Source organism: Pinus tabuliformis, chromosome 3_2 (assembly GCF_031772625.1).
Source record: "Pinus tabuliformis cultivar Carrire ecotype Pingquan chromosome 3_2, CPIR1, whole genome shotgun sequence".
NCBI classification, from domain to species: Eukaryota; Viridiplantae; Streptophyta; class Pinopsida; order Pinales; family Pinaceae; genus Pinus; species Pinus tabuliformis.
Genome location: NC_142302.1, coordinates 921,818,734 through 921,831,911, shown reverse-complemented (window position 1 = coordinate 921,831,911; position 13,178 = coordinate 921,818,734). Strand labels below are relative to the sequence as shown.

At 38.0% G+C, this 13,178-nt stretch overlaps 2 pseudogenes across 2 annotated transcripts in view; one reads left to right on the top strand and one right to left on the bottom strand.

Moving 5' to 3' along the window:
* Positions 1-497: 497 nt before the first annotated feature.
* On the bottom strand, positions 498-11,168 carry LOC149183641 (alpha-bisabolene synthase-like; annotated as a pseudogene). Its single transcript, XR_016257198.1, has 13 exons — positions 11,034-11,168; positions 10,640-10,949; positions 10,080-10,266; positions 9,894-9,985; positions 3,460-3,579; positions 3,251-3,365; positions 3,056-3,156; positions 2,397-2,626; positions 2,191-2,303; positions 1,944-2,042; positions 1,562-1,777; positions 1,343-1,485; positions 498-1,242 (listed from the first exon to the last, which is right to left on the bottom strand). The product of XR_016257198.1 is annotated as an alpha-bisabolene synthase-like (transcript).
* Positions 11,169-11,912: 744 nt separating this feature from the next.
* LOC149183640 (benzaldehyde dehydrogenase, mitochondrial-like) overlaps positions 11,913-13,178 on the top strand; it is a 53,639-nt pseudogene continuing 52,373 nt past the window's right edge. Inside the window, exon 1 of the transcript XR_016256789.1 lies at positions 11,913-12,075. The product of XR_016256789.1 is annotated as a benzaldehyde dehydrogenase, mitochondrial-like (transcript). The remainder of the gene's footprint in view (positions 12,076-13,178) is intronic.

Sequence of the window (13,178 nt, the reverse complement as noted above, 5' to 3'; positions counted from 1 at the left end):
ATTATATAATTTTTTTAATTAATAAATATAATTAAAACAAAACAAAAATGATCTTGAAATAAATCTCAAGTGAAATTCATTTGTATAGATAACGTAATTAAAAAAACAAACTCTAAAATAAATTATTGAAATCTGAAGGTCAATCTCAAATGAACTTCATTTGTATAGATATCGTAATTAAAAAAACAAAATCTAAAATAAATTATTGAAATATGAAGGTCATAGTGCTTATATTTTGTTTTTGCAGTTTTGTATGGGCTTCTTTCGCCCTCCTGATGTTTCTCCCTGATGTTTTTCTATGAGACAATGATGGACTAATCTTTTTCCTTTAATGGGATGCATCTGCTTTTATCCCAGAAGCCTTCCTGTCTCTTCTGGACAGACGGATGCTTCATGTGATCTTATCATGCATATGCTGTATATATTGCCTCAATATAAATATTAAAGCTTTTCTTTCTGAAAAATAAATAAATTTATAATTAAATTAAACATGCCGAGATTCTAAATTTCAAGCCTCCTCATTCAATCAATATATCTTAATTCCATTGAACGTCTGCGTCACTCTGTGAAAGCTCAGACTGAAACAATTCAGGGGGTGATGTATGCACATCTTCATATGGAAGGAAGGTGTTCAGACTCAAAGTCACATCACAGCAGGAAGGACCATATGAGTTACAGTGGCAAGGGTTCAATCAGACACTCTTTGATGTAGTCCTTGATTTTTGTTTTAGAGATGCCGAAACCGTCTCCTTCCTTGAATATCACCATCGTCACTCGAGTCTCTTCCATTAGCATCTTCTTGCACTCGAATGGGATGTCGACATCCGATGTGTCGTCGGGCTTCAGAAACTCCCACGTCAGCTCCTTCACTGCTGGCTCCAGAAGGCTGTACATGTAATTCACAGCCACTTCCTCTGTACTTCCAGGATGTTCTTTCATATAACATTCAATACTGGACGCCAATTCTCCACGAGCCTTCTCAGCCTTATATGTATGTATGTCGTCGGCCAGGCGAGTAATGATGCAGTTGAGCTCTGTGAGAACACACCTTCCTGGGTAATCTAATTGCTCCAATGCCTCTTACGAAAGGATTTGCCCTTCCATCAATAACACTCCACTCACCAGAAGTATACGTTGGCCGATGGAAATGATCCCATTCTTTATGTATTCCTCCAAGCTTGGCACGTACTCAGATGCTAACCATTCAGCTTCTTCTTAATACCCCATAAGATATTCCTCCCACTGATGAATTCAAGATTAAGATTATAAAAATAATTACAATATTGATGTCTGCACAGTAAGTCAGTTAAAAACAATTTACAAATTCATCCGTATTACTTACTCCTTCTCTGAAAAAGCTATTAAAGCAATTCGCGCCCCTGTAACTTCTCTGCCTCCCGAACCACTTCGTGAACAATTTCCTAAAATATTTTGTAGAAGAGTTTCATATAGTCTGGAAGGCTTTCTGTCAACTAGAGGTCCCATCTGAAGAGCCAACATAAGATAATTAGGATGATACACAATGTCAATGTAGATGAAGATGGTTGCAATAACATCCTACCTTCTGACAGCCTCAGTGAACAACATCAATTCATCAAGGGTTCCATATGTATCATACATATTATCCAGAACAGTATTCAAGCAGGCTACTTTTGAAAAGAGGAATCTGCATTTGGCATATTGGGGCTCATACGTGCCCGCCGCTACTATGAAGAAGAATTCCACGGGCCTCACTCGACCGAAGGGTAATAAAGGGAACTCCGAATGTTTAAACCAGCTGTGGAGAAGAATCAATCAAAGAAGGAATTAGAACAAGTTTCATCATTCAAAGAAAGAATTATAAGAAATTTGAAACTGAGTAAGTAATTTCTGAGTAATTAAAATAGAGTGGATATATACTACATTCTGGAATAATAGCATAAATAATTAGGTTGGTTTATTACGTAGTGACATGCTTCCTCTCTTTTTGATTAATTTCTTGGATAATGTTGAAGCCCAGTTTAGCCAATTCTAAAATCTTTTGGTTGTTTACTTTGGGCAGCCTGAAATTGGATAAAAATGGAGCACCTATTCAATCTTATTATTATTATCAGCCAGGCACTAAAGGAAAGAACCTGCAAATTATGCTAAATTTGGGAAAAAGGATGAAGAGGAATTATGAAGTGAAATTGAATCTGGGGTCTCACTTACTTATAAACACTTTTGGCTAAGCGTGCATAATCTGAACTATACCCTTGACAATATCTCTTTGCTTCTACTCTGGAAACACTGGCATGCCAAGAATTCTCCAACTCGTATTGAATCTGGCAATGGTAAACAAAATATTAGAAACTCATTCAATCTCTCCCGTGGAGAAAAACAAATAAGCGAGTCGACATGTCTGGACATTGGGTTACCTCTTGGCTTACGTTTTGCTTGTTGTTCCATGCAGTGAAAATCTCACTTTTCTCAAGAGCCTCTCTTAAATATTTTGTGGCAAAGTCTCTAGCTTCATCCAAAATAGTTTCTCCAGGGAATGCGAGTTAGGAAGCTCTATACAGGCTCAACATGCTTGCTACATTTTTGTTAAATTGACTGGTTGAGCAAAAGAAATGCCTATCAGCATCTTTGAAGTTGTCCAAAATAACTGTTAATACGACGTGCAAAGGTTAGAAGAGAGAACAGAAGATGATGTTGATTTAAAGGTTAAGTCATATTTTCCTAAATCTCTGGAGCACTGAATTCTCTATTGCCAATTTAGGGAATGTTCTCTATGGATAGGAGGATCATTTTTATGTTATTGTAGATTTCTCTTAATCGCCAGATTCCAAGATATTTTTGGAATCTGGAATAAATAAAAGTTTAGCATGAACAGAAATAATTCTAAAATCTGTCATGGATATAAGTTTAGCATGAACAGGAATAATTATGGAATTGTATAGACAGGAATGAGGTCAATTTTTGACATCATTCCTGTCCCTGCCATTCTAGAATCTTTCAGAAAAATATACATACTATACCCCTGGGGATTTGAACTTCTACCCTTTTGTAAAGAAACGCAATCCATAGTACCCACCTGGAGTTACACTGTACCGATGCAACAGAAGAAGTCGAAATACAAAAGCAGTGATCTCAAGATCTGCAATGGGCTTCAGACTTTTGTTCCAATGCCTGTATGCAGGACATGTCATAAATGTTACGTTGAAGGATTTTTCAGAGAAAATGGGGAAGGGAAGGTTAGTGAAATTAAAAATTTTATGATACCTGTAAAACACAATCGAGAATTTCCTTGATTTCCTTTTCAAAGTGTCTATCGATTCCAAGGCGTACAATATTATCCACCATTTAGAGGCCTTCCAGCAGATCCACAGGATACAGGAAGGGAACTGCAGTATGCGTAGTTAATTAAATTTATTGAATTTTAAAAAGTAAAGCAAGGATAGGGCCAAGATGCAAACAACATGAAACCTCCATACATACCAAAACTGCCCAACTTAGTGAGCAAGCTGTTCAGTAATTCAAGGCATTTGATGTCTCCAATGTGCATGAAGATGCAGGCAGTAGAAGCAGGTGAGCCTGAGAAAGACCCATCTTGGCTTTTGTTGGGAATTTATGAAAATTCCATAACAGACAGACAAAAAAAATGCTCTGTTTTTATACTCTGTTTTAACACAAAAAACTCAGAAAAACAGAAAAAAAATCGTTCTCTGCCCTGGTGTTGCAGCAACGTAGTTTGGTGTTGCAGCAACGTTGTAACTGGTGTTGCAACAACGCAAAAAAAATATTTTCTGAAAGCTGAATTTCGACAGTGCATAGCAAAAGGGTAGTTGTATTTATGTATAATACTTCCTCTAACATAGGGATTTCTACAAGGCTACTTTAAAGACAGTTCAAAACTTAAAAAAGACTTCAAGCTGTAAACAGAAAATACATTACTGTGTCTGCACTGCTGTGCATTACAGAAAACAAAATACTCTGTCTCCTCTGAAAAATCAACAGGCTGTTTTTCACTGCTGTGTCTGCACTCTGCATTGTTGTGACTGCACTCCTGTGCATCTACAAAACACTCTGTTTCTGGTCAGAACTAATGTTGCTGTAACACTCTGTTTCATCTCAGAACGCTGCTGTAACACGCTGTTTTTTTTTTAACATTTTACACTGCTGTGTGTAAATTACATTCATACATTCACGCTGCTGGATACAAAAAAAACTTCTGCATTGCTGTGCATTACAAAGAGAGCTCTGTCTCTGTTCAAAAAAAACTAACACACTGCTGTGTTTACACTACATTTTTCAGATTCAACAGAAAACTGAACTTTACATTTTTTTTTACTTGCCGTAAAAGCAAAGCTATACATGTGAATTAAAATAAAATAAAATTAAAAATCCTACCTACATTTACTGACTACAGCAATAAATTACCATCATTCCGTGAGTGACCACCATTCCGTAATAAATTGTTGTGTAATGGCTGATTTAGGAAAAGACTGGAGCTGCGGCTGTTTAATGGCAATTTCATCAATGTAGAGGTATGGCTGTTGATTCATCAGTACAGGAGTATGGCAAAGGACAGGCCCTGCAGTTGAAAATAATATTTCAACACTCCCCTTTAGTTTCAACTGCTGGGTTATCAGTCATACCCAGACATTTCCTTAAAAATTCAAAACTTTTCTGTCCCAAAGGCTTGGTTAGAATGTCTGCAACCTGCTCCTGAGTTTTGCAATGTAGTAAGACAATTTCTCCATTATTTACCAACTCTCTGATATAATGAAACCTTGTGTCAATGTGTTTCATTCTCTTATGAAACACATAATTTTTGGATAATGCAATAGCAGAACTGTTGTCACAATAAATCACAGTTCCTTTTACCTGCTCTTGGCCTAAGCTCCTTAACATCCTTCTCATCCAAACTGCTTGACATGTTGCTGATGTAGCTTCCACGTACTCTGCTTATGCTGTAGACAATGCCACAATTGGCTGTTTCTTGGAAGCCCATGAAATGGCTCCTGAACCCATATGAAAAACATAACCGGAAGTGCTTTTCCAATCATCTACACTTCCAGCCCAATCACTATCAGTGTATCAAACTAAATTTGAACATTCTGAAGTAGTATATAAAATTCCAAACCTTTTGGTACCTTTGACATACCTTAAAATTTTTTTTGCTGCCTGCCAATGTGCTTCCTTTGGCCTCTCCATGAATCTGGAAATTAAACTAACAGCAAACATAATGTCAGGCCTAGTAGTTGTTAAATACATAAGGCTGCCAACAATACTCTTGTACAAACTAGGATCAAAATCTTTGCTGCTGTCTTATCTGCTGCGTTTTAATCCCATTACTGTGGGAGTGATCGCTGCTTTGCATTCTTGCATGTTAAATCTGCCCAACACTTGATTTACATATCTAGCTTGTGAGATAAAAATTCCTTTTTCATTTTGATCTACTTCTATGCCTAAGAAGTATCTCAAGAAACCCATGTCAGTCATTTCAAATTCCTCTTTCATGACTGATTTAAAATTCTCAATGAGCTGATCATCATTACCTGTGAAAATAACATCATCAACATATAAGACAACAATTAAAATTTTACCATCCTTTTCTTTGATGTAGACGGTGGGTTCTCCTTCACACTTGTCAAATTCATTATCCAATAGATAGGAATCTATCCTGCTGTACCATGCTCTTGGCGCTTGCTTCAGCCCATAAAGAGCTTTCTTCAATCTTCACACTTTGTGCTCTTCACCTTTCTTCTCATAGCCTAGAGGTTGTTCAATGTAAACCTCTTCCTTTAACACTCCATTTAGGAATGCTGACTTCACGTCCATTTGGTAAACTTTCCACTTGTTTTGAGCTGCTATGGACAACACTGCTCTCACGGTCTCCATTCTTGCAACCGGTGCGAAAGTCTCCTCATAATCTCTCCCATATTGCTGCTTGTACCCTTTGACAACCAGCCTTGCCTTGTGTCTTTCTATTTTACCTTCAGCATTGCTCTTGGTCTTGTAAACCCATTTCACTCCAATGACTTCTTTGCCTTTTGGTAGCTCAACCAAATCCCATGTTTTGTTTCTCTCTATGGCATTCATCTCCTCATCCATAGCTTCTATCCATTTCTTATCTTTAATTGCATCTTTGAAATGAATAGGGTCTTCAACATGACAATATAAAGAAAATAAAGAATTCATACCTTCATTTGCTGCTTCTTGTTCATAAATTTCATTTAAATTTCTGAACTTCTTACCTCTTTCATTCGGTGTATAAGTGCTTGAAGAAGCACTTGAATTTCCTCCTTGTGGTGTGCTTGAAGAAGCACTTTCATTTCTTCTCAAGGGTGTCTCTTGCTGTTCTGTTGTTGGTGCTGCTGTTTGGAGTGTTTCAGCCACTTCCTCATCATCATCATCATGAGACAAACAGTTTTTAACATTCACTGTTTTCTCTATACTTCCATCCCAAGCTTCCTCCTCAATGAACTGAACATCTCTGCTGACAAAAAATTTCTTAGTAGATGGGATATATAACCTGTAAGCTTTGGATTCCTCACTATATCCAATGAAGATACATTTCTCCCCTTTGCTGTCCAAATTCCTCCTTAGCTGATCTGGTATGTGTGCATAGGCCACACATCCAAAAACTTTCAAGTGGGTGACACCTTGCTTTCTCCCACTCCATGCTTCTTCTGGCACTTTGTTCAACACTGCTTTTGTAGGACACCTGTTCAAAATATAAACTGCACAATTTACAGCTTCAGCCCAATAATCATTTGGCAAATGCTTTGCCTTCAGCATGCTCCTCGCCATATCCATGATGGTCCTATTCTTCCTTTCAGCAACTCCATTTTGATGTGGAGTGTACCTAGCTGTAAACTGTTTGTGAATTCCATTTTCTCTACAAAATCGTAGGAATTCCTTGGATATATACTCACCTCCTCTGTCAGTTCTCAAAACTTTTATATGCAGCCCGCTTTGGTTCTCCACAAGTGCTTTGAAATTTCGAAATTTCTCAAACACTTCACTTTTGTTCTTAAGGAAATATACCCAAGTTTTTCTTGTAAAGTCATCAATAAATGTTAGGAAATATTGGCTGCCTACTAATGATGGAGCTTGCATCGGTCCATATAAATCTGAGTGGATGATCTCTAAGGGTGCCTTTGCCCTTATGCTTTTACCTGATGGAAAACTTTCTCTATGTTGTTTCCCCAAAATGCAACCTTCACAAAGGCTGTCCGGTTTCTCTATCAATGGTAATCCTCTTACCATTCCTTTTCTGCTTAACAAGTTTAGACCTCCAAAATTGAGATGTCCAAATCTCAAGTGCCACAACCAATTTTCATCCTTTGGCACGCTTTGGAAAGCCTCTTGTGTCACTGCTGCAATTTCTTCTTTATTTTTCAAATCTGCTCTTATTCTAAGAGGGAACATTCTGTTCCTTGTCATCTTCACTTCAGAAACGCATCGCTTGCTGGGTGCTCTGTCCATGATGGTGCATACATCATTCTTAAAGAAAACATTGTACCCCTTATGGACAAGCTGTCCAATACTCAAGAGGTTACACCTCATTCCAGGGACATAGTAGACATCTGCTATGGTTTTCTTTTCTCCTTGCTTTGTAAATATTTTTACCTCTCCTTTTCCCATAACTGAAATTTTGCTATTAGTTCCTAGTGTGACTTCTGATTTCACATTTTTATCTAGGGCATAAAAGAAGGCCATGTTTCCTGTCATATGGTTGCTGCAACCTGAGTCTAAAAACCATATGTCTTCACTGTTTGTTTCAGCCATATTACAAGCTAACAACACATTATTTTGGCTGATATTTTCACTAGTAATGTTTGCATTAGATCTATTGATCATATCATGCTGCTTCTTTTTACATTCACTCGCATAATGCCCAAATTTTTTACAATAATAGCATTGGACATTGGATTTTTCATACCTTTGTCCTTGAGCATGATGTTGTCCTCTTTGCTGACTGTTGCCTTGGCCTTGGTTCTGATTTGGATTGCTGCCTCTTCCTTGAGCATTTGCTGGGCTGTTCCTTCCACCTCTGTTCTGGCTTCTGCCTCTTCCTCTCTTGTTTCCTCTGCCTTGACCTCTTCCTCTTCCAAAAGACATCTGGGTCTTGAAGGCTTGCTCTAGAGATGAGTTTTCATTTCTACTCAACCTCTGCTCATGTGTTATCAGTGATGCATGTAGCTCATCAACTGAAAAGTTTGAGAGATCCTTTGTCTCTTCAATGGTGGTGACAATCGCATCAAACTTTGAGGGTAAGACCATCAATATTTTCTCCACAATCCTCCTTTCTTCAATGGTTTCTCCATGAGTCCTCATCTGTGTGATCAGACCAATCACATGTGTGAAGAATGAGTCAATGTTCTCTGACTCCTTCATGTTCAGATTCTCAAAATCCTTCCTCAACAATTGTAGTTTTGTTGTCTTCACTCTCTCCATGCCTTGATAGGCTGTCTTGAGAGTTTGCCATGCTTCATTGGATGTCTTAGTTGCTGCTATTCTTGGAAATACACTCTGTTCCACTGCTTGATACAACAATACAATGGCTTTTTCATCCTTCTTCCTATTGCTCTTCAGCAAATCTTTCTCTCCCTGAGTTAAGTTGTTAAATTGATTTTCATCTACTGGTTCTGCAAACCCAGATTCAACTAATTCCCATAAATCTTGAGAGATAAACACGGCTCTCATGGTTATGGCCCAATAGTCATAGTTTTTCCCATTAAACTGTGGGAGCTGGGTGTTAAACATACCCATACTAGTGCTGGTGCTAGCCATTCTTTCAATACTTGACTGTGTAAAAAAAATTCACTGACTCTCTTCACTCTGCTAGTGAAGTTGCTATAGCAATAAACCCTTCCTTCAGCTTCTTTGACACTTCAAAGAGCCTGGGCTAGCTCTGATGCCATGTTGGGAATTTATGAAAATTCCATAACAGACAGACAACAAAAATGCTCTGTTTTTATACTCTGTTTTAACACAAAAAACTCAGAAAAACAGAAAAAAAAGGGTTCTCTGCCCTGGTGTTGCAGCAACGTAGTTTGGTGTTGCAGCAACGTTGTAACTAGTGTTGCAGCAACGCAAAAAAAATATTTTCTGAAAACTGAATTTCAACAGTGCACAGCAAAAGGGTAGTTGTATTTATGTATAATACTTCCTCTAACATAGGGATTTCTACAAGGCTACTTTAAAGACAGTTCAAAACTTAAAAAAGACTTCAAGCTGTAAACAGAAAATACATTACTGTGTCTGCACTGCTGTACATTACAGAAAACAAAATACTCTATCTCCTCTGAAAAATCAACAGGCTGTTTTTCACTGCTGTGTCTGCACTCCGCATTGCTATGACTGCACTCCTGTGCATCTACAAAACACTCTGTTTCTGGTCAGAACTAATGTTGTTGTAACACTCTGTTTCATCTCAGAACGCTGCTGTAACACGCTGTTTTTTTTTTAACATTTTACACTACTATGTGTAAATTACATTGATGCTGCTAGATACAAAAAAAACTTCTGCATTGCTGTGCATTACAAAGAGAGCTCTGTCTCTGTTAAAAAAAAACTAACACACTGCTGTGTCTACACTACATTTTTCAGATTCAACAGAAAACTGAACTTTACGTTTTTTTTTTACTTGCCGTAAAAGCAAAACTATACCTGTGAATTAAAATAAAATAAAATTAAAAATCCTACCTACATTTACCGACTTCAGCAATAAATTACCATCATTCCATGAGTGACCACCATTCCGTAATAAATTTCTGTGTAATGGCTGATTCAGGAAAAGACTGGAGCTGCGGCTGTTTAATGGAAATTTCATCAATGTAGAGGTATGGCTGTTGATTCATCAGTACAGGAGTATGGCAAAGGACAGGCCCTGCAGTTGAAAATAATATTTCAACAGCTTTGAACATCAACTATTGTTTCCCAGTCGACCATATCTTGTATGCCCTGCAAAGATGACAACAATGTTCCGCCATGAATTTTGTCCTTGGAGAGGCTGCAACATTCATTTATTAGAATTTGCATAACATTAAGTAATATGGTCTAATTCGGTTGTTGAATTGACAATATGTTAATTTGAATTCACATACTTGGCAAGTTTCTCCTGCCCTTTCATCTGGAGCATACGCACATAAGGCAAGTCGTAGGGAAGTCAGAGGTGCAGAGATTGGGCTTCTCTTATCAAGGAAGGAAATATGATCTCAAAGTCTGTTACACGGCTATCCTGATCGCTTTCATCCTTTATTGCTTCCAGATTGCTTTTTATGAATTCAATGCCTGTATATACAGATCAATGGCAATTGTCATTACAATTAATGACAATTACATGATCACGAGGTTACTGCAAGTTTTATATCCACAAAAATGGCTTTAGAGAAATATATCCACAACAATTGTTCAAAAATTGCTCTCTTGATGCAAGGAAATGAAATTTGAAGGATCAAAATTTTAGTAAATATTTTTTTAAGAAAAAACATGAAAAATTAACCCGATTACTAATATTAACCCTACATGATGACAATGATAAAAAATAAAAAAAACAACTCTCAAATCCCAATTTTAATTCTTGCCCTGCTCGACTCACACATCCCAACTTTCCATTTAAGGAGAATTAAAAAGACAACTCTCAAATCCCAATTTCAGTTCTTACCATGCTCTACTTGCACATGCCCAACTTTCCATTTAAGGAGCGCAAGAACACATGAAAGAGTGGCAAGCAGGCGGTCGAACAGGAGGAAGTGCGACTCAGTTCCCCATGAACCATCTTTTAACTTGTTTTTCAAAATCCAATCAACTGTTTGGGAAAATTGCGGTCGAGAAGAACCATCAATGGCAGGCACCCTAGCTACCCATGCTATGTCATAAGCAGATGGGGTGATCACTAAAGCATCTCCTTCACCTGTAAGCATCAGCTTAATCTCACTGATAAGTGTCTCCGCGCGTTCTGCATAGCAAAAATCCTGTTCAATTAACACAGTTAGTGATCATTATCAAAAGTGATATAAATACTTGATCTGATCAGAAGAAAGAATAGATTTACTCACAGTGTAAGGGGATTGAAGAGATTGCACAAAATCGTAATCCCAGACATTTGGATGAGGATTGGATGTCCTCCTGATCACGCTGCTGCTGCTGCTACCTATCGACAGAGTAGAAGAAGCAACAAAAACGCTAGCCATTACAGCAAATATTAGCTATATGCACTGGAATGGAATTTGGCAAACAAATTTTGCTTGCTTGATTGGCTTGCTTTGTATACAACTGAGTCACCTGCTGGTATTATGTAGGTATATATAGTGGCCTACGTCGATGGAAGGAAGGTCAGGCAGGGAAAAGTACGCAAAAATACTTGCACTACTCATTTCAGCTTGCCATGGATTCTTTCGCGACAATTCCTGGACTTTGTAAGGATGCTTTCTTGGGAAGCCAAAACCGTGCAAATCCGTGCAAATGGTTTACGTGATGAATGGCTTCGGCCCATCTCAACACCATACTGTAAGGATGCTTTCTTGGGAAGCCAAAACCATGCAAATCCGTGCAAATGGTTTACGTGATGAATGGCTTCAGACCATCTCAACACCATACTGTGTTTTTCCGAGGAAATCATTGAAATAATGAGTGCTAAAACCTCAACCATAACAACGAGTGCCATAACTGCTCTCCAGGAAACATCATCCTCGCAGAGAATCAATGCAGATATAATCTGGCTTTGCAGAGAAGGGCGAATGAAGGAGGCAATAGGAATCCTGAATTTTCCAGACCACCAAGGCATTCAACTAGAACCTCTTACCTATAATTCTTTATTACAGCTATGTACTGGAAACAAGGCTTTTTGAGAGGGAAAACAAGTCTACACCCACATGCTTTCGAGCGTATTTGAGCCTAATATTTTCTTTAGTACGAAACTCGTGAACCTATATGCCATGTGCGATAGTCTGCTGGATGAACGCTTACTGTTTGACAAAATTCCAACGAGAAATCTCTTTTATTGGAATGCAATGCTGAGAGAATATATGAGAAATGGAATGTTTCAAGAAACCCTAGTTCTTTACTATCAAATTCGATGGGAAGGTGTGCGGTTAATTGGTACAGTTTCCATAGAGTCACCACATTCCCAAACTCTAACAAGAATATACAACCCACATTCAATTGTTAGGGTTTTCGTGGTAAATTTTGATTGATTTGCTCATTCAAGGGTTCGAACAGTTTTCTGGATTTAAGAAAGTTTTCTGGATTTAAGAATTTTGGGTATTTGTTTTAGATAAATAAATTTTCATTTTGGGCCATGGAATTGCCGAGAGTTCAGTACTAATTCTGAGAAAAGACCGCATTAACGAAGAGGGTTGGTATACTTACAAGCACTCGAAGGTTTTCACAAGGTATCGCAAGAGAGGCTCCTGAAACTTCATGCTGGTTCGTATCTGTTGCTCCTAAGTATTATCAACCATTTCCCTGTTGTAGTTCAATGAATTATCTCTGCCCTTAGATGCCAGAGAGAGAGGGACGCGTGGATGTTGAAACTGAATAGAAAAACTACGCTAATAAAACCGCATAATTTGCAGACTAACAAAATACGGCATAATTCGATGGAAGACGAAAGTTCAATCGCCTAACACGCGATCTGATGGTGCAGAAAGGTACACCTGGCACATTAGAAAGTTCTTTTCATAGAGTAATGCCTTACGATGTAACACGCGATCTAATGGTGCAGAAAGGTACACCTGGTACATTAGAAAGTTCTTTTCATAGAGTAATGCCTTACGGTGTAAATATTATACTAGGAGATATTTGTAATCACAACATGTGGAATACAAGTAGTTAATAGCATAAGGTAGGAAAGCATCCAAGAATGGAAAAATGTAGGAAATAAATTGTGTGAAGCAGTACATGTGTAGAAGAAGTGCTCAATGGAATGAAGGTTGACGCATGAAGTGTGTGGAGGTGAGAATGGATGCGGACACATGGAATTATGGATGCAGGGAAGGGGAACTATTGTGTGGCAAAAGTATGTGTAGAGTTAAAAACTATGCAAGGCATCTGTGGAGCTAAAGACAATGTGGAAGCAAACTATGTGTGTGGAGGTGAGAATGGATGCAGACACATAGAATTATGGATGCGGGGAAGGGGAACTATTGTGTGGCAAAAGTATGTGTAGAGTTAAAAACTATGCAAGGCATCTGTGGAGCTAA